This window comes from Suncus etruscus, chromosome 7 (genome assembly GCF_024139225.1).
Source record: "Suncus etruscus isolate mSunEtr1 chromosome 7, mSunEtr1.pri.cur, whole genome shotgun sequence".
In the NCBI taxonomy this organism is placed as follows: domain Eukaryota; kingdom Metazoa; phylum Chordata; class Mammalia; order Eulipotyphla; family Soricidae; genus Suncus; species Suncus etruscus.
In genome coordinates, this window is record NC_064854.1 from 36,430,336 (window position 1) to 36,457,314 (window position 26,979).

Here is a 26,979-nt window from a genome sequence, read left to right on the forward strand (position 1 = left end):
CAATCTGAAACTGGGTTGTGCTAGTCAGTAGACTCCCAAATTTTACTGCAAGTAAAAACCTCTAAGTTAACCACAGGCAAGAAACACGAATCTTTTAGACCCAGGCTTAGGCATTTATGATTCAAGAATAAAATGCACATGGGAGAAATAGATCATGTCATAGAAAGATTTACCTTCTTAATCCCTAATTTTTATTGAAAGCAGCAGACTGTTTGCTGTAAGTCATCTTCAGTGTCTGATGTGTTGATTCTTAGAGTATTTGTTCCTCCCTTCATTATTTAAAATTACATTAAGTCAGAATGCAGGTGCATAGGGACTAGGCACTTGGAATCTTTAATAAACAAGCGTATATATTCCATAACTCAGGATCAATTTGTAACAGTACTTTATATCATGAAAAATAGATCTCTTATATAAAATACTTTAAATGTCAACAACCCTTTAAAAATTTTTACAACATGAAAAACAGTTAAATATTCGAATATTGAGAGAATCATCAGTATTGGCCAAATTTACAAAATATTTCATTTTCACTGACTTGCCTTAGAGATTGAGCAATTAATTGGTATAGTGCAAAGACTTGAATTGTCTTTGTGTTAGAAATAAGCTCATGAATAGAAGAAAGGATTTTAATGATTAGGTAGCCTCATGATTTATACGGACCTTAAGGAGTAATTGGTGTTTCGAAGAGAGGAAAGCAATGACCATAAACATGAGCTGGTACTCCTAAGAGAAGGAGTCATATCTCACAAAATTTAACCATATGGCCACATAAAGGGGCAGATCACTGAAATGGTTCTGTCTACAGAACATGGAGTTAACTCAACCAGGAGATCATATGACCCCTATCTTACCATCTAAAGTAGTCCCCAGCACCCAGATCTCTTTATGGAAAGCTTAACAGAAAGGCAGAGGGAATATGAACAAGTTAGCTAAAACAAAAATGTGGCATAAAGGGAATATTTCCAAATACTTTCTTCTCCAAAGCACAACATAAGCTAGAGAAAGGAATAAAAAGGTTCCCCCTGATAATACTAAAGCCTCAGCTGTAAAAACAAGGCAGGTAGGCAAAGCAGAGAGAAGGTTGTACATTACCTCCCTTACGGTGAAGAATTATTCCATAAGGGAAGGCAATTTTTCCCCCACTAGAAACCAGAACACAGAAAATGATTTAACATTTCACTACATTTTAAAAAAAAACTAATTTCTTTGAACACTTTTCATGTAGGGGCCTAAAGTTTACTACACTTTATGAATAAAAGTTTATTAACAGAATTATAATGTAAAGTCACCGGGAGAGATAGAAACAGGGCAATTTTCAGCATTTTAGTTCTTGAATTATTTGGGGACAAATAAATGTTCATGTATAAATGTACCATAAAACAGGTCCTTGGAGAATCCTTTCAGGGGAAACTTATATTAAACATTGTGTGTTCTTGAAATTGTCGTGTTGCTTCTTAAAATACCTCATATTTTAGATATTTCATTAATTCTAATTGCCTTTCCCTCAGTAGGGGCACATTACCTAGATCGTATTATTATTGTTTTCATCACTTTCCAATTTTGCAGTTTAGGATTTTTTTTTTAAGTTGGAAGCTGAAATAGGAGGGGACTTGCCCCTAAGTGTCCTAAAATGAATTCCCAAGAATACTAGTCTCTGGAAAAATGTCTTTTTCCAAATCATTTAGAAATGCTGCATATAATAATAATTGTTTTGTAACTATTCACAATTTATGTCATTTTATAAAGGTTTACAGAATTCCTACAGGTATGGAACCTCAATTTAACTTGGTTTAACCCAATGGACAGACACTAAATTCATTGGTCATAAGACCCTTAGATTGCCTAGTAGCTATTGAGTTTGTATTTGTCTGGAAGAATTTTTTATATGCTATTTGTTATTTCTATTGGGGAGGGGCTTTTAGACCACACTGGCAGTATTCAGGGGCTACTGCTAGCTCTGTGCTCAAAAATCATTTGTGGCAGGCTTGAGGGACCATTGAACCTGGATCAGCCTCTGCAAGGCAAATGCCTTGTACTATTGTTCCCATCCCTCTATATGCTATTTTGAAAAGCAACTTTCTCTTCACTAGCCACTAGCTAGAAATGATTAAAATTTTAAGGTAAATGATGACATAAATTTGAGAAGACACAGAAATGTATGTCATTCTCCTATTCTGCCTTCACTGTTAAGAGGTGAATTTGAATCACTGCTTTGGAAAACTGTTTCAGCCACTGTTTTTAGCTAAATAAAGATGAGAGATACTGATGACTGTGTCTATACTTGGTAAAAGGCATCAACCACCTTGGCCAACAACTCTCCATAACAGCTGGCTTTGCCTTATCTCGCAGGACAGAAATTAGAAACTCCTGGTTTGACTACTCAGAACTAAGGTGACAAACTAGTTTAGAACTAATGTGATTTAAAAGTGGAACGAGAAATTATGGGATAATAAACAAATATATTTTATATATTTTTATGAAATGAAACCCAGAAGCCCTAAGGAACTGAAATAATATTTCAAATTCAATTAGAACCAAAATTTATACTTTGGTGTGATGAGATTACAAATCAATATTAATTAAAAATTTATGAAAAAAATTTTAAATTGTATTTGTTGGTCTGAAGCAATAGTCGAGCTAGTAGACCACTTGCCTTGCACTTCGATGATTCCCAACATTTCACATGGTTTCCCTGAGCAATGCCAGCAACAGGTGTGATTTCTGAATGAAGAGCCAGCAGTAACCCCTGAACACCACCAGATATGGTGGCAGAACAAAAGTCAACAATTTTTTTTGCCTTTTTTTTTTTTGTGTGTGCTTGTTTTAGTCTTTCCAAGTAGCCCTCAAGATCCTGGAGACTGATCATTTATAGCCAACAAGGTTGATGGTTCACTGCAATGGTCTGAGGATGTGGTGCTGCTTAAATTCTGTGGTGCCAGGGATCACCTGGGCCATCCCACAGGTGCTCTGGACCTCTAGAGTTATGTCCTTGGGAAATCATGTGATATCAGAACCAAGCTCAGGTTGAGCTAATGTGGGGCTTATTTCCTAATGATTGTACTATCTCCCAGCTACTACATTGTACTTTGCGGGGAGCTAATATCAAATGCCTTATTGTTATCAGGTTCTGCTCCTCATTTGAGATTCTATCCAAAGAGTTGCGCACTGCTTTCTGTAAGATAATGACACTGACCCCCAATAGGCAACTCATTCCATTGTGAATGTTCATATGATTATCTCCCTGTCTGCTTCATACTTATCTGTTTCAAGAAATATTTCTTCAGTATTTAATAAAGCTCCTGCTCATTGACCCAAAGACCCAAACTTAATTTCTTTTCCACAAGAATATCCTTTAGTTATTGGAATATGCCCATTTAAGTCTATTTTTGGTACAAAAATAAAAAAAAAGACAGAACCATTTAAAGGCTCATTTATCAGACTAACTCTTTAAAAAATAGGCAAAAAAAAAAAAAGATTAAATAGCAACAAACACTTCTTGAATAGTTTGAAGGCTGTGGAGATACAATTATTTTACCAGACAGATATGGTGAGCATTGTAAAATGTGTGCCTGTAATTCAAAGGCCCTGTTACTGTTCTTTGTGAACCTAGGATAATGTCTGTGGTAATAAAAGACTCAGTGAATGAGGATGTTCATTCTCAACTCTGTCCCAAACCTTTCTGTCTTCTTTCTCCTTCCACCTCATATTCTGCAAGTTCTGATCTTTTTAAAAATTTTTTTATTTAGTTCTTTATTTATTTTTACACAGTTGGTAATGGGGCTTTACTCTTGGTTCTGTGCTTAGGGATCACTCACTGAAGCGCTTGGCGGAACCATATGTTAGCTGGGAATTGAACCAGGGACAGCTTCATGGAAGGCAAATGCCTTGGATTATCTCTGCTCTTTTCAGAGCAATTGAGAAGCAATCACTCTGAGGCAATTGAGAAGAAGGCTCTGGTCACGGAAATGCAAAATTGGCTATGAGGAGCAAGGTTTTAGGAGACTGGAAAGAGCAGTAGAAGGGAGAATAGCACCAGGTTACAGAAATGTATTGGTGATAATTTAACACAAATGTTTCTCACATCAACTTAGAGGGTTGATCCCAAGGAAAGAAAGAAATCTATTTTGCTGCCTTTTCCTTGACAAAGTAGGCATGCCAGCTAACATCTCCAAATTCTGGAGAGAGAACACGACCATGTTTGTAACTGTTAAATTTCTAAGTCGCATTTTCTTGTACTCACACTACTAAGCAATTTTATGCTAACCAATAGGCCTTGACTTTTCTTTTTATGTGTGCTATACAGTAATATTATTGCCACACACTATGAAAACGTCATTGATTCAGGAAACTTTTCTTAATGACTCAGCTTATAATAATCCTCATTCCCAGACAGAAGCAAAATACCTATTTTCACTAATTAAACACACATACAGCCTTCATCATTCTTTAACCTTAGAATAGCTTTTTGTAAGTTGAGAAGAGAAATGGCTTGTATATCAATTACTACCAAATTCTTCCTTAAGTATTAAGCAATGAACATATACTCAGAAACATAGGTTAACAGTTCAAATACTAACGAAGCAGAAGTAATGTTGAGTTTGGCGGTCATTAAAAATAATAACTTCAACTTGATGTTTTTCTAAAATTTCCTCCAAAACTCAATGTCTTATAAAGAAGTTTCCCTTTAATGTGTGACAGACATGTTAAACAGAGACTGTGTAAATGTTTTCACAGTAATAATATTGGTTTCTTCTATGGAAATTTTTTATACAAATGGTAAAAGACTATTAGCAAAAGTTTTGACTTTTACTCCCATTATGCATTGCAATTAAGGAGAAAAGTATCATTAGCATGCATGATAAGTTTAAAATTTGGGGTGGAGAAAATGATAATGCCTTATATTTATGTAGCACTATTTTTTTTTGAAATGCTGAGAGAGTTTTATGTTTGTCATTGTTTTATAGGCTTAGAAAGAAAAATTGTTTTCCATGACATGGGTGTAGATCTTTATTGTAGCTGTGTCTACAATTACTACCAGAACAGCTAGTCAATTCCTTAAACTACTGGATTCACAGTTGATTTTTTACTGAATTAGCTAGTGAATAAATGCAATTAACTCTTGCATTCAACCACTCAGGGTCTCACCAAAGATGCCTGGGATGGAATCCAGGATAGTAGGGATGTTATAAACAGTTGATTCCCTGTCCCTCACCCTTTGGTCTGGTTCCTCACCCTCAGTGACTGAGGAGGGAGATAGTACATACAAAGGGAAGGTAAAAGGAAAGGAAATAATGAGCACTGTGAATCATTCCAGACTTTCTATCAGATGAAACAATGGTGTCCTGAATATGCTATGCAAACTCACAACTCCAAAGCTCCCTCCAAGCGAATAAGCCCAGGCATTTCTAAAGCTGCCAACAAAATGATCTATTTCCTTCTTGCTCAAATGCAGACTTTTTAAAAACAGTGCTGAAATCTGATTAAAATGAATGTTGACTAAGACCTTCAAGAAGAAAGAAAAAATAGGGAACCTGGCAGAAAAATGGTAAGGTAAAAAGGAAATTAAAAAGGGTGATTTGGGGGTCAAATACATGCTCAGATAGGAGCTACAGAATTTCATTTGCAGACAGAAATGGAAGGGACCAAACTTACTAGTCCTTTGGGTCCCTGCTCCAAGTCTCTGCTTGTTCTTTCCCCAGGGAGTTATTACCAAGGCCAGGGACAGCTGCCCTGATGTCCTTAAGTGATGGGGAATTGTTTTGGCATCTTTATCCCAGAATTAGTTATCCCAGAATTTCTCCTTCATTATTTATGCTGACCCCAAATTCTTTCAAAGACCAACTCAAGTATCATTTGTTCCAAGAAGCATTTCTTATACTCAGTCACCCTATATATGTTTTCTTTATATATGTATGTTTTCTTCATTGGAATTGATAGCACCCTTAGTTAGTAAGGACGAGTTATGTCATTATGCTTGCTTGCCCTGTGTTGCACTGAAAATACTTTTTAGGGGTTCTCTCAATATTTCCCTGAAAAGAACCCACTTCATTTAGGTAAACAGCGTTTTTCTCTTTAATGGGTCTTTTTGAAATCAGAACCCTAACTTTTGCTGAAAATAAGCTGATATTTATTAAGAAAAATGAAAAATCGTAAATAATCAGAACAAATAACACAGAATCCAAGCAGTGGAATTATGTTGTATTCATATGTTTCAATATTTAAATAAAAACATCTAAACTACTTAAGTGAATTATTCCAAAAGAAAACATCTTTCACTCTTGGAAATATTTTCTACACATCACATAAATCACTTTTGGGAAAACTCTGGAGGCACTGGTTGTTCTGCCTTTGTTCCAATTACATTAAAGCTTATTAAAATAGCCATCATGACAACAACATCTCTTCAGAAGAGCACATTAAATACTTAGGGGCATAGTCTCATCTAGACCTTCTGGGATTTGGTTACCTAACTCCTATTACTGATAATAAGTATTACGTCTATAAATCCCTTGGTGCTTATGTCAATCCTATCTGTTTCATTTTCCACAGGTGGAATGATAGTTCTAATGAGGTCCACGTCTTTAAGCTTTTTTATGTATAAACATAAAAAGTCTGGATCTCAACTTTTCCTGGGAGTTGCTAGAAATGTGGGTGGCATTGATGCTTTTCAAATAGCATGTTAAAGGGACATCATTCATTTTCTTTTAAGGAAATTTGATCCACATTAAGTTTTTGGTGCAAGCAACATTACATACAAATGAAAAGTTTTGCTTAATGAAGCTGTTAATTATTTTCTTCCCCTTTATGTTCCCTCCCTGAATTATCAGTCTCCTCTACTTCCTTCAATTAGGGGAAAGGCATCAAAAGGTTGCTTATGCTTGTCTTTATCATTATTAGCCTTCTGACTGCATTACACACAATTCATTCTTTTTTCTTTAGTGCAGGAACATAAAAATTCACTGCCAGTTGTACTTAAGGTCAGTATTTGTGGATGCCAACATTTTAAACTGTTTATTTCTTCATTTGAATTTCAAATTCTTATTCCCAAATGCTTTTCACCCTGCTTTAAATCCAGAGTCTAAAGAGACTAGAATGCCCTGCTCTAATAATCTTTGTCTGTTATATGGTTTAGAGATGTAAATTGCAGGTTTTGTTTTTCCACTTTGTCTCTTTAGTACCAACCGTGCATTAATTGGAAACAAAAGTCCAGCAGGCACTTTGTGAGGATGTGTTCAATACCTAGATGAGATAGGCCTATACGGACATAGATTTGCTTATGCATGAATGCAAATACACAATCTTATCTTTCTAAGGCAGATTAGTTTACAAAGCTTCCAAATTTGTGCCACTTTATACAAAATGTTGCCATTTGTAGTTGATTTTGCATTCCTCCCTTACCAAGAGGTTTTCTTGCCCATAGGAGCCAACAAGGCAGGGCCAGGAGATGACTGACCCCAGTTAATCTAAACACAATACTGACAAATGATTAACTCCAGTTGTCAGATGATTAGCCCTAGCCATTGGGTCACAACCCTGCCTGTCACTAGCTTGCACCCAAGCTCCTCAGGAAAGGTAAGGGGACTTCCACAGGCCATTTTAAAGCTAAACTCGGTGCAACTGCAACAGACCATATATTCTTTGCATTGCTTTGCATTGGAAGAGTACAATTTCTAAATTTTGTTAAATTAGTTTCAGATCAGTCAATACTTATTTGAAAACATGCCATACATCTTGATGGCTTTTGCATGCTTCAATTACCTCTGATTATTACATCAAGATTCACGAATGAGATACCAGAGTCACTCTTATTTACTGCAAAATGCTATTGAAACAAACTGAAATGCAATTTTAGAACAGATTGCAGAACTCTCATCAAAACAGAAAGGAGAGAGAGAGAGAGAGTGGAAACTGGGTCTCAAGGTGTGCAGGGCCATTGTTAAATGCAAGCCTGCATCTCACCTAATAATTTAAATATGGTCTGTGGTTTGACATTTTTAATGCTTTCTTGATCTCTTTCTTCTGGAGCTGTGGTTTCTTGACTACTGTAGGGTGCATTGAATAGCGGGTTATGAATTAAATACAAGCCCTTTTCTGCCAATAGCACTTGTAGAAGAGGATAAATGATTGGGTACCTTTATAAATAGTCACACTGTAGGTGTCCACAGAAAGCAACCATTATTCAGAGCTTTTAAAAGCTGCACATATTTTAGATACAAACCAATCCATAAAACTGCCACATTCAAAATTTCAACTATTATCTAGGCAATAAGCCTCAGACACCTTGGTAGGCCAATTTGACTTCTTTGTTGACACAAATTAAGATCCAAGGCTTAACGAATGCAAACAGGTTTTGAAAATTAATGTAACACACACAAAATCCCCTTGATAGGTAGCCCATGGTTTGCAATTACTTTGTGATTCGTTACCTTTGGATTAATTTAGAGGGTTAAGAATTTTACACCTGAGGCAACTCTGACTCTGAAGAATAGAAACATACACATATTTCTCCCATCATTTATTGCTTCAAGGCAAGAAAACAGAAAGCTACTATAGTTTCAAAGCAGGACTTTCCTAGACAACTGTAAACATCAGTCACAGAGCATTACAAAAGCAGAACTGTGCTGTGGTTCTGTGTTCCTACTACAGGGCACTAAGAAATTAGTGGAACCACATAAAGTGTAGATAAATACATAAATTTCTGAAAAGATAATGTTGGCATGAATTCTAGCAAAAGCTTCAAGAGCCTAGAAACTCATTTATAGTAAACATTTAAAATATGGATTTTAAAGTGTTCCCTAGAAGCAGAGAAGCAATTAAATGGTGACACAATTTTGAAGAGTTATAATTAGTTCTAGCATATATATTTATATTTTAAAGTTGACATGAACTTGAGAATATCTCATTCAATCTTTTTATTGTTAAGCACAGAAACTGAGACTCAGAGATAGATTTCTTTCCAAAACTAAAATTGGTCAAGTTAGCTGCAGCATCAAAGACACAGTCTTCTGATTCCTTACTCAGTTCTTTCACAGACATTCCAAACATGTTTTCCAAATTATATAACTAAAATTGCCCATCTCTACAAACATAGTTCTTTCTTATTTTTTTTTTCTTTCTGGAAAGTCCCTAGAACTCTATATTGTCAAACTCTAAATTATTGATTCTTTGTTTAGCATATATTATTGCTATTCAAAATTAGTTAAAATTTTTTCACTCAAAACATACATTTTAAAGAGTTCTGATTGAAGAACTTAGTGAATTTTTAAATACATAATTAAAGGTAATTAATGCATGTGCCATGATGGTGACTTTGATATTGATCCTCAACATACCAGAGAAAGGCAATGAGCATTACGTTGGAAATTGTAACAACAAATATTTGAGTGGGGTCCTTGCATTCATTTATGCAATTTAGTCCAGTTTATCTCTTTCACACAGATAGTAGATTAATGTCTTGCTTTATAAACCCTCCAAAGAAATCCCATTCTTTTCTTACCAACTAATACCCAGGTATCTTAACACCTACTTAAAAGAAAGGTTTGGAAGACAGTTACAGTCCTTGTTTCAGTTCTAGATAATTTCTCCTTTTAAAATAAATTACTTTAAATATGTGTGTACACATTGTAAGATTATTTATTTTTCCTAGATTAATTAAGAGTTTCTATTTATTTTAAAATAAGGTAAGAAATGCTTCTTAAAATATTAACTTTATGGGGCTAGAATGATAGCACAGTGGGGAGGGCATTTGTCTTGCACGCTGTTAATTCAGAACGGATCCCTGGCATCCCATATAGTTCCCCGAGCCTGCCAGGAGTGATTTCTGAGTGCAGAGCCAGGAGTATTCCCTGAGCACTGCTGGGTGTGGCCAAAAATTGTTAAATTTAAACAGTAAACTGGACAGGGACTTTTCCTAGGTTTTTCCTGCCAAAGAATTCCCTGGAATGATTCTAGTATAGTAAACTTTAATTCGACATCTTTTGTATATAATTTGGTATGAGTCTAGAGGAAAACAGAAGCAAGTTACTTCCTTGAATCTATACAATCTTCTTTGAATTATTGTGCTTAAAATGGTGATGTTATATTTGATCACATTCATTTACTCATATCAAAAGGTGTAAAATTATCATGATCCAGAATTACAGAAGGAAATATAAAGACTACCTTCTTTGATCCCTATAAATAGAACCCCTAATAAGTTCTGTAGATTGTTAAGTTATAAGACTAACAAACTATAATAGTCAGTACTGGTGTCTGGATTTCTTCTTCCAATTTAGCACATTTTCTATTGATAAACACACTCTACCCAGCATAGAGAAGAAAACAGAAAAATTATTCATTGTCTTTGAAGATGTTTATTTTCTGCCTACAGCACATACTCATTCAAAATCCACACACAAAGTTTCCCCCCTTTTAAACTTTGTTGATCGATTGATTGATTAGTTTCTGGGCCACACCCAGTAGTGCACAGGGGTTACTTCTGGCTCAGCACTCAGAAATCATCCCTGGCAGACTGGGGGACCATATGGGATTCTGGGAATTGAATTGGGTCCCTCCCAGGTTGGCCACATGCAAGGCAAATGCCCTACCATTGTGCTATCTTTCCAGCCCTAAGAGCCCTTAAAATACAGTTGATTTGCATGCTAGTGATATGGCATATCACCATATGTGCTACTTTGGGCATGTCTATTGAGTGAAGAAAATTTGTTGAAAAATACAGGCGCCAGGAAAGTATTTGAAAGTTAATGAGGAAGAAAATAAGAACATGCCATTCTTGTTAAATCTTGAGGAATTCACCCTCTATAAAGGAACTTGAGAAAGAAAACCAATCTCCATTTTATATCGGAGAAGCATTTAACAAGTCCTTTTTTTGAAGTGTCTCAGCTATCAGTCTGCTAAATTACTGGTGTTGACCATCCCGTTGAACTAGGCAGTTTTCATGGGAACAGATTTACCCAAGAAATTGTAAGGATAGAGATCTCAGTTGGACTTGACTGACTATATATTTGGATGGGTCTGATCAAGTCACTTTAATAATTTGGGTCTTTGTTTTGTTATCTGCCCTAGGAGGTCTTTCATTAATAATACCAGGACTCAAAATAGCCATGTGGTGGATAGGTTTCTTTAGTCTTTGATTAGGGCTCCAAAGTCACTGAATTCCCCTGCCCATCAGAGCTGGGCAGTGAATCTGAAACTACTCATTCTTCAAGGATCAGATATAAAAGACTGTAAAATTTGCAGGTTCCCATTTTGGGGCTGTTTGTCACATTGTGTCAGGGCTTACTCTTGACCCTGTGCTTAGGAATTATTCCTGGAAGAGACTGAGAGACTATATGTGGTGCCAGGGATCAAGCCCAGGACAGCAGCATACATGACAAATGCCTTACTCACTTTTCTAGTTCTCCAGTCCTTTAGTTTTTTTTTTTTTTTAAATATGGAATGCTTCATGATGTGTATCATCCTTGTGCAGGGGCCATGCTAATCTTCTCTGTATCATTCTAATTTTAGTATCTGTGCTGCTGAAGTGAGCACCCTTTGGGGTTTTTATTTTGATGATTATCTTTTTAAAACAACAATGCAAACACACTCTATACCACTAGATAGTTATCATATAGAATACTGTTGGTCAAGTCATTTTGTTGTCACATGTGTATTTCTATGAACAATTAAATGAATTAAAAAGACAGTTTTCTTGAAAACACAGTTCCTGGTGTGAGTAAAGGTTTACAAGTTATTCAAACATAAAATGAGCTAAAATGAGCCACAAGTTAGGAATAAGGAGGAATATAGAAATAGCGTTCTAAAAGATTGCCATCTTGGACGCAGATACTAAACTCTAGCCACTGAAAAATAAATTAGCTAGTTAACTCACAGTAACTCTAGATAAATATGCTAGAGAGATAAATTAAAGGATTGATGCAGATTTTTTAATGTAGGAGGCCTGGATTTGATTCCTGGACTAGTATGGATCCCATAGCACTATCACGTGTGACCTCTGAGCACAGAGATTTAGAGTGGCCTCTTCACATATGTGTGTGGCCCCCAATGAATAAACTGTACAAATTTTATTAAAATATTCTTCAGATATTTTGTAATATACATTTAATTAACTGTTCCATTAGTAACTAAAACAAAGAACAAAATTAAACAATTAAGCAAAGAATACAAAGGCTATCATGCTAAAACTCATGGAATTAAGTTAATGCAAGTCAGTATATAATTACAAGCAAAATCTATTTCATGTAGCCCAATAACACATTTTGTTTTTATCAAATGCCATCATTCGTCACATCAAGTTGATGTTACTATCTGAGTGTTTTGATTTTGTAATTGCATTGGGATTAATGTGTAAACATGCATTACTTTATTTATTCTATGGGAATTCTAAGCATAAAGTATGAATAAATATTTGTGGACATATATGTACAAAATACATGTGCATTTTATAATTCAATAAAAGTCATTTTCAACACTACAGATCCATGAATATGTTTCTCCTAAAATGATGGTCAGTAAATTGTTCAAATTCAAAAGCACTTTTCTTAGCCATAACCCCAGGCCTTTGACAAGAATATAATCCTACAGAGAGGAAGCTTTGTTTGAAAACAGGATGCCTCCTGGCCCACCAATCTAGTAGCAAGATTGATTGTTCTAGAAAGTTCTTTTCCATTTAATTACTTTATGTGGCTTTATGAAGAACATTTTTTTATTTTCATCTACTCTTTATACTCAAGTTAATCTTGAATCAAGTAGAATTTTCAGAACTAGCTTGCTTGTTCTTTAAGGGTGAAGGAAAGGATAAAATGTTTCTTGACCTTCAGAATAAGCCTAACGCAGACAGAATTACTGGGGACGTTTCATTTCTTTTTTGATTGTTTGGTTTGTTTGGTGGCCACACCTTGTTGTGTTGAGGGATTACAGGCATCAAACCTAGGTCCAACGCATGCAAAATAAATATCTACCTGCTGTATACTATTTTTCCAGCCTGAGGAGTTTCACGTATATACCTGGACTTAATCAAAAGCCAAAAAGTGACAGTTTCTTTTCTAACCATGACTTTTCCAGAGATGCCTCAAGGATTCCATTCTTAATCTCAAATGAAACATGAGAAGACACTATTCAATTTGGTACTTCAGGGCTGCACACCAAGATTGGTTCAGGCTAGTCAAGGAGTTCTCTGGAAGGCACAAGCCACCAGAGAGAATCCAAATAAGATTAGAATTCTGGTCCTAATAATCCAATTTAAACAGAACAAGCTTTCATTTAGAGCAACTTCAAGTACTCTACAAATTGATTATAAAACACAAATCGGTAGTCCACATGATCTGCAATACAAGCCAAACTTTATATACTGCTCTCTGCACTGCCTTTGGGGATGCCATAAAATTGACCACAAATGTCTACAAATACTGAAGGTAAGTAACCAAACATAGATGCAGCATACTTGCCTTGGACTTGTCAGCAGAGATTTCTGACTGTGGGGTAGTTAGGATCACCTCTGGGCTCACCTTGCAGTAGTAGGGATTAAGCTCACAGCCTTACATCTTCACATTTGAACTCAGGGCTTTGCTTAACAAATACTTTAGGCCACAGAGCCATCTTCTGGGTCCCAAAAAGTAGCACACTTTTCAAGGTATTAACATTTCGTTTGTAAACTACTTGTTAGCATTTTTCTCAAAGAATGCTCTAGAAGCCATTTCCAGACATTTTTGTGGGCTTTTTATTGCTCTCCATACACATATCTCCCAAAGAATTAAATATATTATAGCCATGACCTCTACTTCAAGACTTTTCAACTATATACACCATTTATTTGATCAATTAGAGGAGCTTCTATTGTTCCAAAATTCTTCTAGGAAAACAAACCTTGATGACCTTGTAACAGGTAAATTGCTTTAAGCATCATGGATTTCTTTTATAACTCTGTACTTTGGTACATGGTATTACTTGCAAAGAAATGACATTTTTGTTGCAGGCCAAACTTTCCTCATTCTTTGAGATCCAGTATCAGATGACTTGAAGCCTAGAAGGCAGTGCCCGCCCCCTCACTTCCTGAATAGCACTATCATTTGTGGTACTCTGGTCTCATAATTTATCTGTTTACATGCCTGTATGACAGAGAAGACTGGAATTCTTGAGAACAGGATTCATACCTTATACGTCTATTTCATCTGGGATGCAAAATATGCAACCTCTAAGACAAACATTTAATATATGTGGAATGTATAAATGTCAGAAGAAAGAGAAACCAGTTACATGCATGATAACTATAGGACAAAATGAAAGCATTGAGCTTTATTGCAGAATAGGAAGCAATTAGATTTTTTTAGGAATATAAACTAGGAATATATGATCCATTTGAAATTTATAGCAAGTGATATGCCCATGTACTGACTTTTTAAAAATGGAAATTTTCTGGAATCTAGAAGAATCTATTTTTTTTTTTTTGGCTACACCCAATGGTATTTAGGACTTATTCCAGGCTCTGTGCTCACCAATTATTCCTGGTGGGCTCAGGAAACTATGTGGATGCTGGGAGTCTATCCCAGGCCAGCTCTGTGCAAGTCAAGAGCCTGGCCCATGGCACTATATCTCCAGCCCTACAAATTCTTTTTTAAAGTTATTATCATCTTGACATAGCTCTAAGACAAACTGTCTCTGTTTTACATCTTTAGCTGATTTACTAGATTCTGCTGTCAGATGGGGCAGAGGCCCTGGTCCTAGGAAGTCAGATCCTTGAACACTGCTCTTAAAAAAAAAAAGAAAGAAAGAAAGAAAAATCCTAGTGATTCCATTCCTAAGAAAACAACAAGTTCCTAGGAAAAATTCCTAGGGAAGCAAGTACCACATTTTCCTGCTGATAACAAATTTCTCAATGCTAGTTCACAGTTGACATTCAGTTATCTTGTTAATCTTGCTCATTTTGGCAGACACTCAAAAAAACACATGGAGACATGTGGGCTCTCAAGATCTTGGGGTCTCCTGGAAACTTTTTTTTTCAGTTGGTGAAAGGAAACTTGCCAGAGCTCAGCACATATTCTGGAGGGGCCGGGGGTGGGGGAGAGGGGGGAATCACATTCAAAATATTTTCAGCCTGGGCACTCACTGATGGAGTAACCAGCTTAGAGACCTCATTGGGGCCAATTGATCAGGAAGCAAAGCTCTCTACTTTTACCTCTATGCAGCCTTTGGTTGGGGTTTCAGAATGGTCTTATGAAATTCGGCCTTGAAGTGGAAGGGGCCACTTAATGTCTGAGCTTTGTGAAGTGCCTAAATTCTCCAAATCTCAAGCGTTGTTTGCTTTCTACTTAGAAAATAAGCATTATGATACCACTTAAGCAGACAGGGACACCTAATCTCTATTTTGCCAGTTGAGGAAGAGGGGGTTATTGAATGTTGGAGCTGGCCGGACATCACACACACAGTGATGTTTTTGGCATGGGGCAGGGAACCTGGCTTTACACCATCTTTGTGTCACTTCAAGTTCTTAGGTAGGTCTTTTAACTATTTTACCCTCAGTGTTATCTCTTGGAAAATATAGGTATTTTCATCATTATAGCATGCTGATGAGAATTAAAAATTATGCTCAAGCCCAGAGTCAAGCACACATTAGACAACATATAAGTTGTAGCTGATATTATTATGGGATGAATGTTGCAGAATGTACATTCCTTCTTCATCACAAGGTTGGTGTACTGGGTAGGGTAGTACACCATTCTTGTGAGCTAGGACTGAAGGAAGGGTCCCAGTTTGTTCTCATCCCAGAACCATTCTGTTCCATCTAAAGCTCTCAGTGCAAGACAACCAAGCAAGGATCCAGTGCTTATTTGATTTGCTTTGATTTTAATTGCTATTTACAATAGATTGTAAGGCATGTACTTGTTTGTGAATCTAGAAACTGATAGCACTTAACTTGTGAGTGCCTAGAAGGCTTTGGTAAATCACTCAGACCCTCACCCCCACAATTTCCCCTTTTGAACTCTGGGTTATCAAGTGCTTTTTATTTTCTCAAAAAGAAAGCCACGGAAACCACTTATATTACTGGGAAAGGTAATGAAGCAACGCATGCACTCAACTTTCTGCTGTCTCCTAAAACAAGAAGAAAAACTTTGCTTCATTTCTCAAGCCATCTGAAACTGTCACAGTCCCCAATTTTCTCCACCTCCTTTTTCCTCTCTTTTCTTTTTCCCCTTGTTCTGAGGACACTCTGAGGTCATGTCCACCTGGGCTTCCCTTCAAACTTGTGGAACGAAAATATTTCCAATGACCAAATGACTCTTCCCTTTAGATCTTATTTTAAAAGGGTAAGAAAGCACTTTCTCTCCTCATCACACTGGCTTTCTCATGGCCATGATAGCACTAATGAACACTATACGAGTATCTACCTAGAAGGATTGCTAAGTCGGAAATGTGAATATCTAGAACAAAATGCATCATGTCAGCAAAGAAATATTCTAGGGGAAGATCTGTCCCTTCTGTGAGTGAGAGCACTCCAAGTTCTACCTGCAACAGTGGCAAGGAGAGATTTTCCAAAGAGCTATGTTGGCTTGGAGAGGTAAATGATGAATGGGATTTATGAATATGTCCCCTCAATCTACCTCTTTTCTGAGTACATGCTGTTGATTGGGGCTGCTAACCTTCTCCATCATTTGACAGAACCAAATACAAAGCAGGTGGGCATTTCCCAGAAGAACATACAGGTCTGTCCCTAAATGGAAATGAGACTTTACTCATTTCTCCTTGATTAATGCTGTATGTCAGGTGTATGTCTGAGCAGGTCCACACTTTAAGGAACCAAACACATGTGAGTTTAGAGATCTTCCCTATAGCTAAAGTTTGGGAGATGAGCAAAACAAGGCATGGGATTTGGAGTGGGATTTTCATACAGTAAATAAATTGGATACATATATAAATTGAAAGCCCCTTTATAATAAATAACATCTACTAGCTGTGCGTTCAGGAGATAGCCCTGTGCTTGCACATTCTCTGAAACATGGAGACATTTGGTAATGGTGTTTTGTGTTAAGGTTGACATGGGTCTACACAGATAAGCGTGCTATATTGACTTCTGTTTAGAGACAGATTAATGTGGTTCACCCTGTGGTAAAGACCAAGATGGGGCAGGGAACCAAATTCTACTATAAATGGAGATTTGAGTATGGAGGGGCTATCCCAGGAAAGAAATTTAAAATACTGGCCAGTGAACTAGTACAAAGGTAAAACATTTGCCTTGCAAGTGCCTGACTGAATTCGATCCCCAATACCCTGTGTCCCTGGAGTCCCACCAGGAGTGATCGATCGTTAAGCACAGAGTCAGTATGACTCAAGTACAAACAAACAAAAATATTGGGGTGTTTCACGGACATCTGCATTCCACAGGTGGATTTTAACAGCAACTACCACCATGGACACAGAAGATTTTACAGCAAGAAATATGGTTTCTTTCATCTGATGCCTAATTTTTTTTCTGATGCCTAATTTTTTTTTGGTTTGTTTTTGTGCCACACCTCACAGTGCTAAGGGGTTACTCCTGGTTTGACACTCAGAAATCACTTCTGGTAGGCTTGGTGAACTATAGGGAATGTTGGGGATACAACCCGGGTTGGCAATATGCAAGAAAATGGCCTGCCAACTGTGCTATGACTCTGACCCTGTGATGCCTAATATTCAAATAATCATTTTCAAGATCCACAAATATTACTGTCAATCCTGGAGAAGATTTTAAAAAGTGTAGTAGATAGCACTTTACCTTTTACACATTTCCCTCATGTTCAGTCACAAAATTTTCTACAAAGGATAATGAGGTCTCTCCTCAGTTCTATTTTATGTAGACAATAACAGTAAATTTCATTGAAGCATGACTGTGTTTCCTGTTACACAAATTTAACCCTAAGTCTTCAAATAAAATAAACAAACAAACAACTACTTTAGTTTTTTTTTTTTTAAGTTAAGAGTAACGTGACAAGGAGAACATAGCTGAAGAAAGGGCAGATTCTTGGTTTTATTATAGTAATCACAAACAAAACCAAGGCAGATTTTAATGTCATTATCCCCTACCCATGTAACACAACCATTTCCAATTATACTTTTAATCAAGAGTTCCTTCTTATGTTGTTACTTCCTGTCCTTCTGGGTTCCTATGATAGGAAGTTTCCATCCTGGTCTCATCCTGTTTGGTCCCCTTTCGTAAAAGCTAAGGAGCCTGGTCTGCAGCCTGCCAAGGCTTTTCAAAGCTTCAGAAGTCTGTAAACAGGAAAGATTTCCTCTGAGGCAGAGGGGCCCCTCCATGATCAAAAGATGGCTCTGGGATAAAGATCAACCCCCATTTTCAGTCATTAGTACTTTCAGCTCAGTCACTCTCAGGAATGGCACATTACTGGGTATGGGTGGTAGTGGTGCTGGGCATCTTGCCAGGAGTCCAACAGCCACAAAAAATGGTACAAAGTGTAAACTGCAGCATGTAGGTGTGGTTTGGAGGAGGTGGAGCTTGGAAACACAAGATTTCCTCTGAGCAACAAGGTCCAGAAAGCCCTTGGAGCCCTCTCCAGGTTAACATTCAGGAGGGTAAAATGACCAGAACTCAATTTAGGGCACAAAAGGTGAAGGGGTAGTGGCAATGGACAGCAGTGTGAGGTCTTTTGACAACCTTAGGGGTCTCCCACATTTGGAACAAATAATGTTAACTTAAATAAAAAAAAAAAAACAGTCTAGGACTAGTAAGAGGAAGTCACTTCCAAATCATTTGAGAAGTGATTAGAAATGATTAGAGACCTTATTTAATATCCACACTCTGGTTATATTTGTAACTAGAATTAAAGTTACTACTTTATAGTCACAGCTCATAATTTCAACCCTGTTGATGCAGAAAATCTTTCTCTGATAACTTCTTTTTTTATTTGTCAAATTCAAGTCAATTCTGTCCTTCAATAATCATTATTGAATAATCATTTCCTTCTAGCTAACCATACCCCTCTGTGAACCTTAATTTACAAGAGAAATGTATGAACAAATCAATCAAAACAACCATGATTTTCTTTATAAATTAAACAAATAGGTCAAAAGGTACCAAAGCAGGGGGCCGGAGAAATAGCATGGAGGTAAGACATTTGCCTTGCATGCAGAAGGACATATGGTCCCCTGAGCCTGCCAGGAGCGATTTCTGAGTGTAGAGCCAGGAGTAACCCCTGAGCATTGCCGGGTGTGACCCAAAAACCAATAAACAACAACAACAACAACAATAACAACACAAAAGGTACCAAAGCAAACAATTTTTTAAAGGACCCTCTTTCCTATATAGTCTAAAATGGACTATATTTCTCTTTTTACCTACCCCAAAATGGTTTTTTTGAATTTCTATCATACATTTTTCTGCATCACTTCACTGGTATTTAAGGATTGCCTCATTTCATTTGTTTCATTTGCTGTTCCATTATTTGAATAAACTCCATTTATTTCAGATGGCAAAGTTTTAAGTCCCAGGACATTAAATATGATTCTTAATCTCCCCTTTCCCCAGTCCATACTAACAAGTAACAATTTTATGGATTCATACTACACCCTACCTAGTTCCATTTTCAATTGGCAATGACCGAAAAACTTTCATTATGATAAGGAAATGAGAGAGGTGAAAACTCATCCTGGGCAATGGGCAATCTAATTCAGGATGTCTGTCAGAGGTTAGAGGCTAATGAGAAGAAAGTCAAGTTTAAATGGAATTTAAATGGCAGGAAAAAGATGGAATTCTGCTCACACAGTTAAACTAGGTAGAACATCTTATTTATAATAGTAAAATATTTCAACATTAAAATAGCATCTATCCTTGTAAACCATAAAATACTTTTTACAAGACCCATTTTTACCCTTTAAAACTTCCTTCTTCAAGGACAACAGAAAAGGTATTAGTTATCATTCTGTGACCAATTCCCAATACACAGGCTTATGATACTCACTCAAAGTTTTTTGTTTTATTATCAAAGATCAACTAATGACATGATTATGAGAAACAAGAAATGAACGTTTTATCTCTATTCAAATTTTGACAAACTACTTTTCCATCAAGATATAAATAAGGAATTCAACTGACTCAGAGAGGAAACAAATATTTTCTCCATGGTCTGAAGCAGTTCTAGGGCAATAACTCAATCTAATTTAGTTAACACACGAACAAAACCAAACAATTGAAAATAACTGAAACACATTGCAATAATTAATTTAGTAGTTGACCCAAGACATGTTTTTATAAAAATACTTTTGATTTTAGGCCTTCATAACCTCTATTTTCACTAATTTACTTTTCTTTGTTTTAGTGGAATCAACTCTCAAAAGTATTGTCATCATTACCAGATATTTTGTTTTACAAAAACTAAGAGAATGGAAAGTAAACAACCATCATTCTAAGGGAAACTTGGTAGAATTTTTTTCTTCTACAGAGTTCTGTCAGCTATTTATGCCCTTCTCTCTGACTCCTCTTGGCCAGATTATCTTTCTTTTTCTTAAAACAAACAAACAAAAAACTAATGATTGCTTTACTTAGTTTCTTTGCTGTTTAGTACCCAAGGGCTCTGGAACTCTAGTACACGAAGACTGTCCCCTAGAAGTATCCCAATAGCATTATCCAATTCAAATTTGGCTTTGAGTTAAGCTATGCCTTTGATTACATGCTCTGGGGAATGAAATGAAAATGACTCCTTCTAAACCACTTGCCATGTGGCTGGCACTTAATCTGCTCATCTTCCTTTATTTGTGAACCCAATTCTGTCTAGGTGTAAATCTTTGCAGAAATGATTGACTTTGCACACAGATGGCATCAAACCATTGCTTGGAAACTTCTGAGGGAAGCTCGTTGCTTTCTCAGACCCTATACTCTATTTGAGAGCAGAAATAGAATAGAAACCTAAATGCATTGCATTAAACAAAAAATATCCCTTAAACAAAAGTGTCTAATCAATCTATACACCAGAATGACTTTCAGCAACTTGTTAAGCATCATTTAATAACAAGCAATGCCAATCATTTATAATTAAAAGCTGATTTTCTATAAAAATGTGTGTACCATGTTGTGCTGTCAGACTACAAAAAACATTTTGTGACTTTGCAATGTCTCCACTTGTAACACATAGATCAGTGAGAGTCATTATTTTTGGTGATCTTGCTGGTTCGCCTTAAAAAATTAGTCATTATTTAGGCAAATAACCACCACTTTAATAAAATAAATAAAATTTATTTAATAAAATAAATACATACAACACATTAATGCCACTTTAAAAATGTGTATTCCTTGGGGCTGGCGAGGTGGCGCTAGAGGTAAGGTATCTGCCTTGCAAGTGCTAGCCAAGGAAGGACCATGGTTCGATCCCCTGGCGTCCCATATGGTCCTCCCAAGCCAGGGGCAATTTCTGAGTGCTTAGCCAGGAAAGCCCTGAGCATCAAACGGGTGTGGTCCAAAAATGTGTATTCCCTTTAGGTTAAAATGACTCCAATCTAAATCTCAGTATCAAACATTTTTTGTTTGTTTTTGTTTTGTTTTGTTTGGACCACACCCAATGAAGCTCAGGGGTTACTCCTGCCTATGTGCTCAGAAATCGCCCCTGGCTTTGTGGGACCACATGAGACACCAGGGATCAAACCAAAACGTCCTACCACTGTGTTATTGCTCTAGTCCCTGTATCAAATTTTTTATGAAATTGTATTAAATGACAGAAAGTTGGTCAGGATATGTTAAGATAATTTCTACTAAATAAAAATCAATTTCTGGGATGGAGAGATAGCACAGTAGTAGGGCTTTTGCCTTGCATTAAGCCGACTCAGGGCAAACCTGGGTTCAATTCCTGGCATCCCATATGGTCCCCCAAGCCTGCCATGAGCGATTTCTGAGCACAGAGCCAGGAGTAATCCCTGTGGTGTAGCCTCCAAAAAAACTCAATCTTTACTAAAGTGACACAGAAGAAGTCCTAAAGCACCTAAAGGAAAATTTGCAATAGAGTTGTACATATGCCAATATACCAGATTATGAATAGCATTATTGGGAAGGACAAGGAGGAAAAGAGAGCAGCTGATGAGGAAGGATGAAGGGTGAATAAATGGTTCTTCTGGGAATCAGAAGGACAAAGTTTGCATTTCAGCCACCAGCTAAGCAAGCTGTTCACTAGCTGTTGAAACCCAGTTTTGTTATTCATCAAATAGGAGGGTATGTATAAAATTTTAGGATTATGGCCCTAGCTAGATGCCAAGTGATATATGCTTATTTATAATATTCAGCATGTTTTTTATTTGAAAGTGGGTACAGCTCAGAAGCCTTCAGGCTCTGGACTCAAATTATACCTAGCAGACTCAGAAGACAAAATGGGCTGCTGGAGATCAAACCTGGATCAGCTGCGTTTGAGGCAAACATCCTACCTGCTGTGCTATTTCTCTGGTCCAAATTCAACAAATCTTTAAGAGTACGTGTTATGGGAGTCAGAGAGCTTAAGAAACTGATTAAGCACTTTGCATGCAGGAGACTGGGTTCTCTTCCTGTCACCCAAAGTCCCCTGAGCATCACTTTGGAGCAACTTCCAAGCATAGAGCCAGGAGTAGCACCTGAGCCCAACTGGTTTTCCCCCATATATTTTATGTCTGAAATTCAATCTGAGATATTCTAGTAAAATAATGAATACCCTTTCCATTTATATTTAATCAAATATTAACTCCATGGAGCCAGAGTGGTGGCGCTAGAGGTAAGGCGTCTGTCTGCCTTGCAAGCTCTAGCCTAGGACGAACTGTGGTTCGATCCCCCAGCATCCCATATGGTCCCCCCAGCATTCTATATGGTCCCCCCAAGCCAGGAGCAATTTCTGAGTGCATAGTCAGGAGTAACCCCTGAGCCTCAACAGGTGTGGCCCCCAAAAGCATTAACTCTAATTATATATGCATGGCATATGTGTGCAGAAAAGTTACTGTTTATATTAATTTTCTATGATCCCATGCCTTTTTTTCCATGCTCTACTTCTTGTTTCAAATCATAAGCAGAGAGCTGTCTACATTCAGATCACATTGTTCCTCTAGCATAAATAAAACAGACAGGAACAACGAGAGCATAAAACCACTGCTGGATTCAGATGTGGTGTTTACCAAGCCTTTTGCATTCTTGGGGTCAGAAGGGTCTGAGAATATATGTATGTGTGTGATTGTGTTGGTGCATGTTACAAAGCTTGTTGCCTGCCTTATTCTCTATTCTGCTGTGAAGATTCTGAAGAGAAAGTGCTTCAGAAGTCATACGGGAACAAGGGCCATAGGCAGCCACTAACATAATATGAGAAAATACATTTTTATCATTGTAGTCAGTTTACAAGTCTCCTTGACAGATAAGTATGACTTACCCAGGACACAGTCTTATTATTTAAGAAATTATGCTTGGTTTATTTCCTTTGTGTTTTACACCTTTCTTTAAGGTGGTCAATAATGTCTTTTAGCTGTTCTACAAATGGTCACCTAAGGAAAAACAATTGTATGCTTAACATCTGGGAAAAATATTCCCTGTTGGGTAGTTTACGTGAGAACAAAGTGATTTCTCAGTAGATTTTTTTTTCTTCCAGCTTCAAGGTTTGTTTTCTTAGGAATGTGCAGTAATGCTGGAATTAATGAGTGACAGAGGCTCCAATTGAATCAATATTGAGTAAAAATTAGTTTGTATACATAGATATGACCACTTTTGAGGGAGAGGGAGTAAATTTCTCAAGAAATCACGCTTAAAAAAATGACTCAAGGCTTGGTTACAGCTGCCTGAGAAGAAACAGAAGTCTAATTTTATAGACTTCTCCATAGTCTACATATGTTGAAACAACAGGCTGAATCAAAGCTTCCTTGCTTTGTTTTCAAATTGCTTTGCGACACAAGCAGATTCCCTTGCTTCCCTAGCCTAGAGCTGGAATTCACACTCCTACCAGCCCAAATCTCTACAAAGAGAACTGTGCAAAGCAGGGTTCCCAGTTCTTGAGAGCGACAGACTTGCTTGTTTCCACAGAACAGCAGAACTTCCAGATGAGACAGGGGTTGTCAAAGACGACCTACAGACCAAATCTGACCAACTTCTTGTGTTAAGAAATGTTTTATTGGTACACAGTAATGCCCATTTATTTATTTGCCTTTTGTTCGGGAAAGCTTTATTTCACTGTAATGGAGAACTGAAAAGTTGAATTGGAGATTGTTCTGCTAGCAAAGACTTAAAAAATCAACCCTCTGATGCTTTTCGGAAGTGTGCCAACTCTCAGTTTTAAATATCAGTTTAGGTCATAAAAATATCAATTTCCTTGAAAATGTAGATGTGGTTTGAGAGGAAACTTCACCAACCCCCATGACTTACCATCTATAGCTAAGCAATCATTTATTTTGTTCAATAGTTTCCTTACTACTCGGTGCAGGAACCCTATACTTTGTCTAAAGAAATTCTCTAGTGCACATAAAGTCTCATGCGTACAGATGTTCATCTCTAATAATTCACAAATTGCTTCTAACTTTGAGTAACTGCAAACAATCTAGATCTCCCAGCAGTTTTGATAATAAAAAAAAAGACTATCTTGAAGTGACAATGTGATAGATTTAAAGACATGTTTCAAAAATTATTTGAGAGGCTAATAGCTTAAAATGAAATTTAAGAGAAGTGGCTGGATAATGGATATCTATACAGAAAAATCTTATGTCTTTAAACGGTAACTTCATTTTAAAATGCAAATAAAACAGGCTGTCAAAGATGTAAAAATAGTTCTTTCAGTGGGAGAGTTATTGGTGACTTATTTTCTTATGCTTTTCAAATAAGTATTTGAGAATAAACTAACAACATGACTTCATTATACACACATATGTATAGTTGGTGTGTACATGATCCTATAAAGGCGTCGTGCACAGAATATATTCTGGGAATGGTCAGATCACAGAGAAATTTTGTCTGAGAATTTTTACAAAATAATAACTTAAAAATATTCTGCAGGGCTGAAGATATAGCACAACAGGTAGAGTGCTCACCTTGCATGCAACAAACTGGAGGTTAATTCCCATCATCCCAAGCCTGTGAACCTCCACACCTGTGCGGAGTAATCCCTATGCACTGACAGGTGAGGTTCCAAAACAAAATAAATAAAAATAAAAAAGAATCTGCAAGCCTCGAGTTTTAAGAAAATATGCTATTGCATACATATATTAGAGTTTATTCAAGAGCAAAAAGAAATAAAATATTTATTAGATAATAACTGAATTTTTATTAAGTTTTTAAACTTTATTTATTGATTGATTAGTTGATTGATTGGTTGTTGGGCCACACCCAGCGACACTCAGGGGTATCTCCTGGTTCTGCACTCAGAAATCACCCCTGGCAGGTTAGAGGACCATATAGGTGACGAGAATTGTACCAGCTCTCTCCCAGGTTGGCCACGTGCCAGGCAAATGCCACACTGCTGTGCTATCTCTCTGGCCCCAATAACTGGATTTTAAAAGTAATTTCTGGTAATTCTGTGCTTATGCAAAATAGAAAGGCCTATTTATTTCACTGATATGATTGTTCAAATAAAGGTCATTTTCTGTCATTCTATGGTAAGCCCTCTTCCTAAGGAGTTCACTTCTGCACTTTTTTCAAGCCCCTAGCAGGCAAGGTTGCTTTTTTCAATAGGCTCTCTTAAAATGCTACAATCTCTACTCATTGATGTGGTGTTAAACATGTGTGTTATCCTTGACATGATTACTAATAGATCTAAAAAGTTAATTTTAATTTTATTCCTTTCCCTAAAAACCAAAAACCTAAAACCAAAAGCCTATTTTGATAAGCATTGACCTTGAATATCTCACCAGCAGAACGGTATGTATGAAATGGAAGTCTTGTTTTTGTTTTATTTCTAAGTAATTTTGTTATTGATGTTACTGTTTTTTCAGATCCAAAGATGGAGTCATCCAAGAGTCAGAGAGATAGTACAGTGAGTATGGAGCATGCCTTGCACTCAGTTGACCCAAGTTTGATCCTGGATACCACACAGAGTTCCCTGAGCCTTGCCAGGAATGATCCCTGGGCATAAATTAGGAGTAAGCACTGAGTACCATCAGATGTGTTCGCTCCCCCTCCAAAGGACCAAAATGGAGACATTTAGATAATCATTGATATCTTAGTCTCTGACTTCCCTCAAAACCCCATCCCTGGCTAGGCTCTTCCTATGTTTTATTAAAGATGTGTCTTGGCGGGGCCAGAGCAATGGTGCCAGCAGTAGGGCATCTGCCTTGCACACAGATGCTTGCATGCGTGCCTTGCATGCATCCTAACCTAGGATGGACCGCAGTATGATCCCTTGGCATCCCATATGGTCCCCCAAGCCAGAAGCCATTTCCGAGTGCATAGTCATGAGTGTCAACAGGTGTGGCCCCAAAACCAAAAAAAATAAGTCTCTTATTTCAACTACCCCTAGGTATCTCCAGGAAGTGGAGGGAATCTTTTAAGAGGAAGATATCTGAAAGAATCATAAGAACATGCATTCTAGTACTTATTTAGCTATAAATATTCTTACTAAAGAATTAGTATTCTTCAAAGCTGGCTAAGAGTCTGAGGTAGATAATATTTTCTTCAACATTTTCTGTTTAATTTGTGTCACTTGAAAAGCCAGTAAAACGGCTGCTAGGTCTATAAACCACCTCCCAAAAAGTCGTAGTCAATGTTATTTAGTCCCACACTGAGAGATTCCTCTATACATGAATCACCCAGAGACCATACTCCCAGCTGCCCCGCTGAGCTAGCTTCTGGCAAACACATACTTAAAGCAACCCTAAGCTATCCTGAGAAACTTTGGAAGCCACATGTTTACTCACCCCTTGTTTTTTACTGGAGGCAGTTACTGAAGGCCTGTTGAAGAGAGTGTGGGAGGATTGACAGGGCCTATTATTTAGATAAAGAGAGAAAACCCTCAAGTAACAAATGGGCCCAGAGTGCCAGGAGTGGAGAATGAGTATTCAGGATTGTGGATGGAA

The 26,979-nt window shown here is 37.1% G+C and overlaps 1 protein-coding gene and 1 non-coding gene across 4 annotated transcripts in view; both read right to left on the bottom strand.

Annotated features, from left to right (window-relative positions):
- NRP1 (neuropilin 1) overlaps nucleotides 1–26,979 on the bottom strand; it is a 160,571-nt gene that overhangs the window by 109,434 nt on the left and 24,158 nt on the right. The window lies entirely within an intron of this gene.
- On the bottom strand, nucleotides 11,429–11,532 carry LOC126015251 (U6 spliceosomal RNA). Its single transcript, XR_007498137.1, has one exon. It is a non-coding gene; the product is annotated as a U6 spliceosomal RNA (small nuclear RNA).